This window comes from Taudactylus pleione, unplaced genomic scaffold (genome assembly GCF_031769625.1).
Source record: "Taudactylus pleione unplaced genomic scaffold, aTauple2 ptg000085l, whole genome shotgun sequence".
NCBI classification, from domain to species: Eukaryota; Metazoa; Chordata; class Amphibia; order Anura; family Myobatrachidae; genus Taudactylus; species Taudactylus pleione.
In genome coordinates this window covers 6,907,450-6,920,412 of record NW_028284487.1, presented here as the reverse complement: position 1 = coordinate 6,920,412, position 12,963 = coordinate 6,907,450, and the positions used below count along the sequence as shown (strand labels likewise).

Here is a 12,963-nt window from a genome sequence, read left to right as displayed (position 1 = left end):
TCTGATATTGGCACAGACTCCGGTGATGTTACAAAACAATCTTCAAATGACCATAGCCTGCCTACAAAGGCATGGCTGGATCATCAATTGGAAGAAATCATCATTTTCTCCAACACAGCAGATGGTACATCTGGGACCGTTTTTGGATTCTCGGACACAAAGAGTGTTTCTGCCAGAGAACAAGATTGCGGATCTATCATTGCGAATACGCAAGCTGCTACACAAGAGAAAGGTATTCATTCTGTTAGCAATGCAGGTCCTGGGATCAATGGTATCCACCTTTGACATGGTGGGGTATGCTCAGTTCCATTCCAGGTCTCTACAAAGATTGATTCTCTCCAGGTGGAAAAAACAGCATCATCGAATAAAGTCTCAGAGGATACTTCTCACTCCAGAGGTTCGTCACTCCCTCCAGTGGTGGCTGAGAAAGGATCATATTAACAAAGGGCTTCCGTTCTGGACTCCTAATTGGGTGCTTCTCACCATGGACGCCAGTCTTCGTGGATGGGGGGCAGTGACAGGTCATCACACCTTTCAGGAAAGATGGACAAATCAAGAAAGTCATCTGCCAATAAATATTCTGGAACTACAAGCAGTATACAGCGCTTTTGTTATGGCACAGGACCTGCTCCAGGGCAGGCCGGTCCAGAACCAGTTCGACAATGCCACTACAGTGGCCTACCTTAATCATCAGGGAGACACAAGAAGTTATGCAGCCATGAAAGAAATGACAAAGGTTCTGATTTGGGCAGAACAACATCTTCCGGCCATCTCGGCAATATTCATACCGGGAGTACTCAATTTCCTGTCCTGGCGACTTCCTAAGTCGCCAGGACATAAACGCCGGAGAGTGGTCTCTCCATCCGGGATTAGACAGAGGTCTACGCCTAGCCACTTTGAGAGTGCAGGTTTCTGCACTGTCAGTCTGATTTCAGAAGAAGATTGCTACATGACCAGATGTTAGAAGTTTTGCGAATTCAGCCTCCTTTTGTTCCACCAGTAGCACCGTGGGATTTGTCTTTGTTTCTCAAGGGACTGCAAACTTTCCCATTTGAACTTTTGGACTCGGTGGATTTGAAGTGGTCAACAGCAAAGACACTTCTTCTGCTTGCTATTTCTTCTGCTCGCAGAGTCTCTGATTTGGCAGCGCTCTCTTGCAGCTCCCCATTTTTGATTTTTCACCAGGATAAAGCTGTTCTTCGTACAAGGGAGGGTTACCTTCCTAAGTTAGCGTCCCATTTTCATGTGAATTAAGAAATTGTTGTTCCAGCTTTTCAGGCTCCAGACCTTTCTGTAGGTGAATCCTACCTGGATGTAGTTTGTGCTCTCTGTATCTATGTGGAGCATACAAACTCTGTTAGAAAATCAGATGCTCTTTTTGTATTATATGGTTTTCACAAACGAAGATGGCCAGCTAATAAACAGACTCTGGTGAGCTGGCTATGTATGATTATCTCTCAGGTGTACACACAGGCTGATCTTCCTGTCCCAAGCACAGTGACAGCACATTCTACTCGGTCTGTAGGGCCATCGTGGGCATTTAGTCGTGGTGCCTCTGCTGGACAGTTGTGCAAGGCAGCCACGTGGTCTTCTGTCCACACTTTTCTTAGGTTTTATGCCTTTGATACTTTTGCCTCTCAGGATGCTTCCTTTGGGCAACGAGTTCTCCTTTTTGCTCAGGAGAGTTTCCCACCCTAGGGAAACTGCTTTAGGACATCCCCATGGTATCCCTGTGGATCCCTATGGACCCCGAAGAAGAAAATTAGAGTTATGGTAGACTTACCTAGATAACTTGTTTTCTTCAAGGTTCATAGGGTCCACAGGGCACCCACCCTGACGCACCTGGCTTCATTGGGTTATATTCTTTCAGTCACAGATTCCCTCATCTTATGTAAGAGTGTTTCTGGTGTATGATTGTTCTTCCTTCTCCTCTTTCCTTTTCCTGCCTTGAGGCTTGTTATCTAAACTGAGGTCCTATGGCTAGGGGCGGGGTATATATGGGGAAGGACCCGGGGCATTCTGGGTGCATAAGCTTTAACTGTTTGGTGCCTGGTCTTCAAACCATAATATCCCCACGGTAACCCTGTGGACCCTATGGACCTCTACGAAAAGGGGTTATCTAGGGAAGTCTACCATAACTCTAATTTTCTGGTTGATTAAAACCAGGTGAAATGGAGATGTGAAGTCAGTCAGCCACATAATCTGTGTAATTCATATGTGTCCCTTATTAAAAGGATGAGGTGGCAGGAGTGGATAGGCCTTACTAGGGGAATTCCCCGTAGGCTGATGACTGGCTGCTTCCATTCTTAAAAGTTTTTGTTATAATTTTGTCCCACCTGGTGGGAGAAGGATGGGAGGCATGCCTCCGAAATCATTGTCGTTCTCTCATAGTGACCAGTGGTGGCCACAGCTGTCACATCTCCATAGCAGCCTAACTAGACAGCTGGCTGCAATGTGACATTCCCAGAATAGCACTTCTGGGATGAGCCGCTAATTGAATCGCTCACTAAGGGCACTTTGCGGCCCCTTTGAAGAATGGAAGTGACATACTGTATGTCATGTTTCCCATCACTGTTATAACTGTAAGTCTAGCAGAAAGGATATTACAGCCTAGAATGCTGCTATTTGCAAAAAAATAAAAAATGTTTTGTTTATTAGCTAGCAATGCCCAGTATACTAATGGGTTACAGTAGCATAACTTTGTTTTTGGTAGCTATTAGAGAGCTCATTGCCAGTAGCAAAAAAATTATATTTATTAAGCGTGATAAATGTTTCTGTTTTCAATGCAATCATTTTCTCTATCAGCTAATACCACCTGCAGAGAGCGTCAGTTGTGTGAAAGGGGGATTTGCTATGTACAAGTATTATTAAAATATAAAAAAGAAATCTGTTCTGACATATGATCATATACATGCAGTATAACCCCCTCCATTTGTAATTTTATATTGCAGTTTTATTATGTTCATCAATCCCATATCTGGCAGGTATGTATACTGCTCTAATACTCTCACTCAGTTAGTCAGAAACGTTCTATATTCATAAGCCAAACACCAGAGGTCAATGAATAGAGCTCTCAGCTTTCCATTGGGGCCGGGATATTTACTGATCCATTAAAGCGTTGTTATTGTTAATGGCCAACAATAATTAATCACACCACGTGTGGAACACTTTCCAATGGTCACGCAGACTGAAACTTCCCAGTACTCTGCTGCCACCTAGTGTTCATGTGATAAACTCTTCTCGCTGTGCAGACTTTTACTACAGCTTTACGACTATTATAAGAGCGGAATTCTGAGAACCTGACCTTATGGTTTCAGTGTGTGTAACCACTGTGTTTGTTAACGTTTCATGCTTTTGTGGCTGGGCAGTCTTATGTTTCACTGTAGTTTACAGAGGTAGAGTTGTTGTTCAAGCGAAGAGGTGAGAGCTCTGCATTTTTTCACCTAGTCCTAGTTGCTATGAAAAAAACACAGAAAAACCTTATTCATACATTTACCATGTACAAAAAAATACAGCAGTTTTATAACTTATAACACGTTCTCCATCACATGTCAGGATGGCCGAGTGGTCTAAGGCGCCAGACTCAAGATCATATCTTCCCTACATGGGTGTTCTGGTCTCCGAATGGAGGCGTGGGTTCAAATCCCACTTCTGACAGATCTTTTCTATTTTTCCCTGTATGATTCAAATATTAGATATGCTCTTACTTTCATTAGTGATGACCATCGATTGCACTACTTTCGATGGGCAATGGTTTTAAAACACATACACTATTGATGGTTGCACCATTGGGCTGCTAGTGCCGATGTTCCTGCAGCATGCCATCAATAGCAAAAACACTAGCCATCGGCCATAGATCATCGATGCTTACAAACCATCGATGGTCTACGAACACTCCTAGTTTCACTAAATACTGTCATACCCAACCATAATAGCAATGTTTTACCTAGTGTACCCTGGGAAATGATGATTTTGTGCTATGTATAGAGTAAATAGGAAAATGTTTGTTTTAAATCACAAAGCTTACCCAAATAAATGTGCAGATTTTCCCTTTCTCCTGAGTATAAAGTGATTTATTTTGATAGTATATTTGAGTATTGTTTTGCTTAAAAATAGTTAACAATGGGCAGCAAATAAGTATGATCTATCTACAAATCATTATATCCATGTTATATATTTGTCTCCTATAGTCTAGATATCTATCAATTATATATATATCTCATCATATTCTCCATTCTTCCTTCCACGGCCGTAACTAGGGGTGTGTGAGCAGTGCCGTTGTGCATGGCTCTGTGGGCAGCATGGTCCTAGGCGTATGTATAATGGGTGCAGGGTGTGCGGTGTACTTGGCCCCTGCACACTCTGCACCCAAAGTATACTTACCTTGCTCCGGCAAGCAGGACCCCCTCCTCCGCGATGCTATCTTCCCAGTGACGTCTTCGGGTAGATGGCTCGGCGCAGTGAAAGCAAAGACTTTGGCAGTGGTTCTAAGTGGGACGCAGGTGCAGCCATCTTTACATCTATTGCTTGAAGTTGTGTCTGCACATTTATGCTAATGTCACTACAAAGCCCTTACCTGGTGTACATGTGTGTCCTAATGTGCAAGGACTGATACACCTGCGTCTATAGACGCTGCATTACCTGATTGGTGCATATTTAGACGGTTACAGCATCCAAACTTGCTCCGGCAGGTCCCCGTCTGAGTATGGCCTCCTATCTGTGTATGCTACAGCTTTCGCCTGCAACACTACCATAAGGCACCACATCTCCATGTCTCGTTTTAGCCACATCCTTGTTACGTTGGGTACGGGATGCCGGCGCTCAGGATCCTGGCAGTCAGAATCCCAATGCCGCCATCCTAATTGGGTTACATGGCCGACACCTGCAGGTAAGTATACCATACATGCCTACCCTCCCGGTTTTCATGGGAGGCTCACGATTTTTCAGGGTAACTCCCCCGCACCCCCTGCAGAGTACGTACTTCTCCCGCATTCTGTCCACTTCCTAGTGAAGTGGGCAGAATTCCCCAGTGTAGGGGGCGGGGTTTAATGATGTGATTCTCAGTGAATTGTGTAATTTAGCCACGCCCCCTATTTACATTTAAGGCATTCACGGTAATTTGCTGCAAAGGGGGCAGGGCTTAATTACGTAACCCGTCATGCCCCGCCCCCATCACAGCCCACCTGCTTCTCCTACCAAGGCTTGTCCCTATTTGAAAAACGGGCGGCGCCAATGCTTTTTCTGGCACAGTGCACCAAAAATCTAGTTACGGCTCTGCCAAAACTTAGCCCCCCCCCCACAGCCTAACCCTAACATCCCCCACCCAGAGCCTAACCCTGCGACTAGTGCCTGATCCTAACCCTTAACCCTCCCCCTAACCCCGCTACTTACCATTGGGATGCTGGTGGTTGGGATGCTAGTGCCGGGATTCTGACTGGTGTCGGGATTCCGGACAGAAAGTCGGTAAGTATGATTGTATGGTTATGGTTTAGACTTAAATTAGGTACAGTCTATGCAATAATCTGGCCTAAGAGCTGTCATCGTGGCCCCGCCCCCTGCTTTATAATACTGATGTTACCGGCATGATTAAGCAGGGGGCGGGGCTACGATGAAGCGATTTGCGTCATCGCATCCCTGGACTGCCCACCTTTGCGGTGATCGCAAAGGTGTCGCCTGGGGGCTGGCTGCCATTCTAGGGGACTTGCCTACTCTTGCGGGGTGCCGAGAGAGTAGGAAAGTACAGTATGTCTAAATGTAGTGTGCACAGATTTCCGAACACCTATCTCCTGATTGCTGCCTATAGTTCATGGTTAAATCCACCTTTGTAAGCATTCGTATTTAAATCAGCGATGACATGGCTTCACTCGGCTCATGACTGAACATTATGTCAATGAATACCAGAATGTGTGCGATGTTACACAGTATTCAATGAGCTAGTAATAGATAATATGTCTTTTATTTATTGGTAGTCAATGAGTGAGGACAAACTATTTCACGTATAGTGGTAGGATTAATCTGGTGAACCTATCAGGCGCTTCTCTAGGGCTCTTTCCATGTTTGGCATCATCAGTGGAGTTAGACTCCAATAGAAAAGTGAAATAGAATGGTATACAGCCCACAATAAAGTACAGGTTGAGTCTCCCATATCCAAATATTCCGAAATATGGAATATTCTGAAATACGGAATATTTTTAGCATGACTGAGATAGTGAAACCTTTGCTTTTTGATGGTTCATTGTACACAAACTTTGTTTAAGGCACCAAATTATTAAAAATATAGTATAAAATAACCTTCAAGCAATGTGTATAAAGTGTATAAGAAACATAAATTAATTTCATGTATGTACACAAACTTTGTTTGAGCCACACAATTATTAAAACTATTGTATAAAATTATCTGCAGGCTGTGTGTATAAGGTGTATATAAATCATAAATGCATTCTGTGTTTAGCTTTGTGTCCCATTCCCATGATATCTCATTATGGTATGCAAATATTCCAAAATACGGAATATTCCGATATCCAAAATACCCCTGGTCCCAAGCATTTTGGATATGGGAGACTCAACCTGTATATGTCTTATAGAACTCAATAATTCATTTTAGATAATGTTGAGTAGATATAAAATTTCTAATTATGTCTATCAGAGTTATTTAATACAAATTTAGCCTAGGAATAAATAATAAAAATACTTAAAAAGCATACATAGTCCACCGACTGGAAGAATGGAAGAGTCTTAGGGCCATATTAAATTTGGAGCGAAAAGCCGATTTTCGGCAAAACTTTTTCGCTGATGACATCATTTTTGCTGATTTCATTTATCCCCGTATTCAATTTCCCCGATTTTTCACAGGTGCAAAAAGTTTGCGCATTGTACCCAGCGGAAAAGTATTGACAATTAATGCCCGGCGGAAAAAAGTGCAGAATTGGGGTTTTGGGGTGCAAACTTGCAGGGACCGCCCCAAACCCTTTTTACACCCCCCTTGACACTAATGGCGTAAAAAAAACGCCAAAAATTACACAAAGGACACCCCAAAAAATCACTTTGAAAAAATGGGTGAAAAAAAAAAATTGGGGTACAAATTCAAAGACTAGCAAAATAGCCTCTGGGGGGGGGGTCTGGAAGTATGGGGGATGTTTTTTTTTTATTGCAGGTGCTTGCTGAAGGTGCGTTTTTTTGTGCACTTTAAAGCTTTATTTTAGTGACTTTGAACTATGCTTGCCTTGCACCCTATATTCATGTACTCCAAATTTGATGGGAATACTTATTTTCCCCCCCCAAAAAAATTGCAAAAATGTATTCTTCATCACTTGCTCAATGACGCAAAATAGCGCCTATTGAGACCATTTAAAAAACCCAATTACCTTTAGCAAGGCTATTCGGGGGTACCCATAGTGATCCCCCATGTCAGAGCATCTTTAGGGGGGTGTCAGGCTGATTTCCCCAAAACTGGCAGAACTTTTCACCGGGGATATGCGGGGACGCGGGCAATACTTTTTCGCCGGCAAAACCTTATATGACGGCAAAAAGTCCGGACTCTGAATTTTTTTTCTCCAAATTGATTACGGGCCTTAATGTGAGTTTATTTGAAATAACCTCTGTAAGAACAATGATATTTGTGCTGATTTGGTTTAATTATTGGAAATATAAGGTTTGCCTCGTATATAATGGTAGCATAATTTTAATACCCATGTGATCAGGTGCTAATTGCAGCCTGCTGCAGCTGATCAGCCATTTGTAAAAGTGCATATACTATGATAAGGTCAACAAACCTCTGAGAAAGTTATTGACAGAGAAACGTGTTAAATGACCCAAAAGACAGCCAGTGGACTTACCTTTGATCAACTGCCAACCAATGAACATAACAATCCTTCTCCATATTCATCAATACCATCCTCAAGAGAACTACGGGACCCACCGAAGGTACAAAGTAGTACTTCTTTAAAGAGGACTCTGACATCCAACATTTATGGGACTTGTAACGTCTTCCTTATTTACTGGTCTGTTGCATATATCATTTGGCCTCCATTTGCAATTCTTCTATCACAATAATTAAATATTGGCCAATATGACTGTGGTGCCCATTTTATGGGCTTATTGAGAAGTTCACAATATCTAACGTGTCAAGGACAATACATAAGATCCCTGCTTTCGATTGCATGTGCCATTTATTTTGTTCTTTAATATTAAGTACTTTATTATTTATTCCTATAATACGTGTGTTTAATAAATGTTTATTGTTTAGCTCTGATCTGCACAATTAAAATGTATATCAACTCACCATTATACAAAATGTATTATTGGGTTTTATAAGTAAGACAGAGGGGTCTATCCATCAATGATTGTTTTACATAAAAAATGCAGAAATCATAATTTCCTCATTTTTTATGTAAATCCACTATTCAACAATGGGTTAATGGAGAAGATAACACAATTATCTTCTCCATTAATTCCCTGCTCACAGAGTACCGCACTGTAGGGATCAGCCATTGATCTCTACAGTGCTGTAACACTTTTTGCTATTCAGCAAAGCAAAAAGCGTTAAATTACTTGGAAAATCATTACTTTATATAACGTCATCTCACAATGGCGTTATATGAAGAAATTACATTACATTCTCCGAAAACTGCAGGGACAGAGGGAATATTTCCCATAACTGATAACAACTCCTTCTGTAACATCGCAGGGACAGCGTGATACCGCTACCGCTATCCCTGCAAAAAAAATTGCTGAATAGCTTCCATAAATGTCAATAATTGATAAAAAAAATGGTGACAATGTTGCCCGATAATATTTTAGGCAACATCATCACTATTTCTGAATATGGACTTTAAAGGGACAACACTGTAGAAGTGGTTGATTTAGGGCCAAGCATTTTTAATGGGGGCGGCACATTGACTGCACCGAATGTTTTGGCATAAGACCTAACAGAGAAACATTGGGCCTGATTCAGAGACAGACGCTCTGAAAGAGCGCTCGCTCTGAATCAGGGCATTTTTTATTTTTTTTGGAGCGGCCTCCTGGCCGCTCGCATAGCTGTGGGTGGCCACCCACAGCTATAGTGAGCGGTCAGGTTGATAGTCGCGATGGTCAAGCCCACAAACGGCAGGCGTTCGCTTGGGAACGCTTCCGTTTGTGAAGCCACGCCCCGGCCACGCCTACCAAACGGGGCGAGCTGTCAATCACCATCAACAGCTCGCCCCCTTTGGTGCGAGACCCGGAGCGATAGAGCACGGCTCGCTCGTGCGCATGCCCAGTGGGCAAACATCGACCCGGTTGCGAGCGCTCAACGCTCGCGACTGGGTCTGAATCAGGCCCAAAGTTTGTTCCATTGTAGCTGTCTTAGCTTCAGGTCATGGAAAAGTTGTCTATAAACTCAGCTATCTCCAAAAAAAGAGAGGCGTTTCCTTAGCGCAGTGGTTCTCAAACTCGGTCCTCAGGACCTCACACAGGTCACGTTTTCCAGGTCACCCAGCAGGTGCACAGGTGTGTTCATTACTCACTGACACATTTAAAAAGATCCACAGGTGGAGCTAATTTCACTTGTGATTCTGTCAGGAGACCTTCAAAACATGCACCGTTTGGGGTCCTGAGGACCGAGTTTGAGAACCTGTGGCTTAGAGTAATCTTTGCCACTCTCCTCCTTCCATATAGAGGTACACTCACAGCTTCATTAACCATGTTGTATCTATCACAAACCAATAATACCTTACAGTGCAGAAACTGCATGACTTGCACAGGATTCCATGCGTGCTGAGGCAAGGTTCCATGGTGTAATGGTTAGCACTCTGGACTCTGAATCCAGCGATCCGAGTTCAAATCTCGGTGGGACCTGATTTTTTAAATTTTTTTTATTCTCCCTCTCTCCTCCAATGCCTTTGTGCTGGATGAAAATGTCCTGTATTGGAACAGGGTTACAGGAGTGAAGTAAAATGAACCTCCACCCCGGAGCCTATTTGCCTTTTCTGATAAACTATATAGACCCTAAAAACAGCACTCCTGCTATGCTGGATGCTTATATGCAATAATTAATTTACAGGTTTTAGTGGCCAATCCTCAAATTGTTAAGTCGTAAAAACACATAAAATACATTTGGAAAGAGGTAGAAGAAAAATACTTTTGGCCTCCCCGTCGGGGAATCGAACCCCGGTCTCCCGCGTGACAGGCGGGGATACTTACCACTATACTAACGAGGATTAGCTTATTCTAGGCTTTTCCATTCATGGATTCGTAAATGCAGCGAGATACTACCTACATTTTATTTTTGATAAATATTCCCATCATTACTAATGTAAAACTGTGGAAGACAGGAAGAGGTGTAAAACTAGAAGACAGAAAGGGGTGGGGGTTGCGTCACCGTTTAAGCAAAACACGAAATGGATGCTGTGGTGGAAAGCTGCAGAAATATTGTTCCACTTTATGTTCCCTCACCAACACCAAAGAACAGAAAGTAAAGCATTGGACTGATACATCGTGGTTATGGTGTGGCAGTGGGTGTCAGGTGACAGCTGCTTATGGTGCATACACACGATCAGATTTTTTCTTCAGATATGGACGATAACGATTTAAAAATCGTTCAGTCGTTCATATCTGAAGGAAAATCGTTCATATCTGACATGCCTGAACGATGGACGATCAACGATGCGCGTTCCCGTTTGTCAGATAACAATATCTGACATCTGATGGGTTTGCAGTCAGACTTGGACGATTCCATTCATTTTAATGCAGTCAAAAATCGTTCAATCGTTCAAATCGTTCATCTGACAAATCTGACCGTGTGTACGCTCCATTAGAATACAATAATGCTTTACCATACAGAGTGCTGGCTCATTCTCAAAAGAAGAATTTTCCAAAGCAGCCCAGCAGCTAGTCCTCGTTAGTATAGTGGTAAGTATCCCCGCCTGTCACGCGGGAGACCGGGGTTCGATTCCCCGACGGGGAGGCCAATGCTTTTCTTTTTTTCGATCCAAAATGCAGTTTCTGCATAATTTCATGTTTTACCGTTATGTAACAAAAGCCTAATACAGGAGATTTCATTTAAATCTCCTGCAAATGTTAACTACCACAACAGACTGCAGTCCCCATTATTATCAATGGAGACAACGGTCTGACCCCTATGTACCAAACTCTGAAAATGAAGCTTTTTGGAGTTTGGTCCCATTGGTTTACACCATCCTCATAAGGCATAAACCGCTTTATGCGTAAGGAGGCATTGTCTCAGTAGACGGATCTTACGATCCCTCTCCCACAGCCTCCAGCCAGCTTCCGGGTCTAATGCTGGGTACACACAAGACAATATGTCGTCCAATCCCACGTATCACAGCGAATTAACGGGAACATTGTCTAGTGATATATGCGCTCCTGCAGGACGCTAGCGACATCCCCACATCAGCCGTGCTGCAGGGCCTACAGAGGATGTCACTAACGCTGCCATGCTACTGAATAACTCCTCCCTCCCCCTGCCGGACCGGCATCGACAAGTGTGCATGTACTCGTCAATGCCGGGTGCCGCCGCCAGCGATGTCGTGCTAAGTACACATCGTCTAATGTGTACCCACTCTAACACTGTGTGCATGCAAATGTGTCAGATTCCCAGGAGGAGTCTGTTAAAAATGTGAAAAACTCCCTCGATACCCAGGGTGTGTAACTCGCAGGGACAGCGGTTATTGCTACCTGACCCTGCAAGTTACATTTAGTAAATAGTGGGGGTAATCATGTAAAAATGTTTTATCCCTGCTGCAATGTACACTGAAAAAAGTCACGACACTTCTGTTTTTTTAATACATATGAGAGAGATAGAGATCTGCTTATACTGTATGTATGATATTACCATGTTATCAGAGGCCAAATATCATTAAAAGATTAAGCTGTTTACACACTAGAGCGACTTTCCTACCAATTGGATATTCCGTAAAATCTTACTGACAGTGAAAACACCCGATATCGGCGCTACACAGTAAAGCTGGGTACACACAGGAACGATGTCATTCCGATTTGGCCAAATTGTGACAACAAAAGGTGCAGATCATGCAGTGTGTATGTACGATATGCAGACTTCTGCCATCGCATGCAACGTCATCAGGTTTGAGGCGCTGCACATAAAACCTGACGATACCGCATGCGGAACCATGCAGTGTAATGAAGGACGGAACGAGGTATCGTTCCTTCATTCATTACATCGTTCTGATGTGTAGCCAGGTTCCAATATCGGCTGTGTATAGATCGCTCAGTGTGTACCCGGCTTAAGCGTTTTTTGATAAAACCTGATTTTCTGGCGCATCGATTGTTCACCAGTGAATTTGAATATGTCCACCCACAAGAATGATGACATAAACACAAATATTGGAAGAAATAGGGTCAGATTATCAGGAATGCCCACACACTACACAATATTGTGACATTGTGGCCGACGTAGATCAGGAATTCTGAACGATCCCATAATCAATAAGTATTTCTCACCGTGATAAGAGTTTTCTCATCGTTTTTGCAAATCCATCATGCCTACACACTACACAAATATCGGACCGATCAACCGTTAATTGACTGATTGGGATAATAATTGTATAGTCTGTACCCAGCCTTAGTCAGGGCAGAGAGTGGCTTAAAATAACCCAAAGCCTTGTAGGGCCTACAGGTGCCCTGGACCAGTTACCAAATTTATTGGTATTCCAAAGACAGTATTAGTTCAGTTACTGATTAAACAAATGTACATGTACACCAGAACAAAATGTGAGAAGACGAGTGAGCCCTCCGGGCCACCGCACTCTAGGTTTGGCCTTTGACAATAGATGGTTTTATATCAATTTTTTAATAACATGGTCTTAAAGGCTACCCTCGTCATACATTTCAGTGCCCCACCGCACTTCTAGGGCACCAAATGACGCCCATCAATGGTTTTCCAGTGAACCATTTGATGAACAACTACTCTGCTGTCAAGAGGGAGCCTCTTCCGAGCATGCTAAA

The 12,963-nt window shown here is 43.1% G+C and overlaps 4 non-coding genes across 4 annotated transcripts; 3 read left to right on the top strand and 1 right to left on the bottom strand.

Annotated features, from left to right (window-relative positions):
• Window positions 1–3,550: 3,550 nt before the first annotated feature.
• On the top strand, window positions 3,551–3,657 carry TRNAL-CAA (transfer RNA leucine (anticodon CAA)). Its single transcript has 2 exons — window positions 3,551–3,588; window positions 3,612–3,657. It is a non-coding gene; the product is annotated as a tRNA-Leu (tRNA).
• A 6,105-nt stretch (window positions 3,658–9,762) lies between these two features.
• On the top strand, window positions 9,763–9,834 carry TRNAQ-CUG (transfer RNA glutamine (anticodon CUG)). Its single transcript has one exon. It is a non-coding gene; the product is annotated as a tRNA-Gln (tRNA).
• Window positions 9,835–10,124: 290 nt separating this feature from the next.
• On the bottom strand, window positions 10,125–10,196 carry TRNAD-GUC (transfer RNA aspartic acid (anticodon GUC)). Its single transcript has one exon. It is a non-coding gene; the product is annotated as a tRNA-Asp (tRNA).
• A 674-nt stretch (window positions 10,197–10,870) lies between these two features.
• TRNAD-GUC (transfer RNA aspartic acid (anticodon GUC)) lies at window positions 10,871–10,942 on the top strand. Its single transcript has one exon. It is a non-coding gene; the product is annotated as a tRNA-Asp (tRNA).
• Window positions 10,943–12,963: the final 2,021 nt, after the last annotated feature.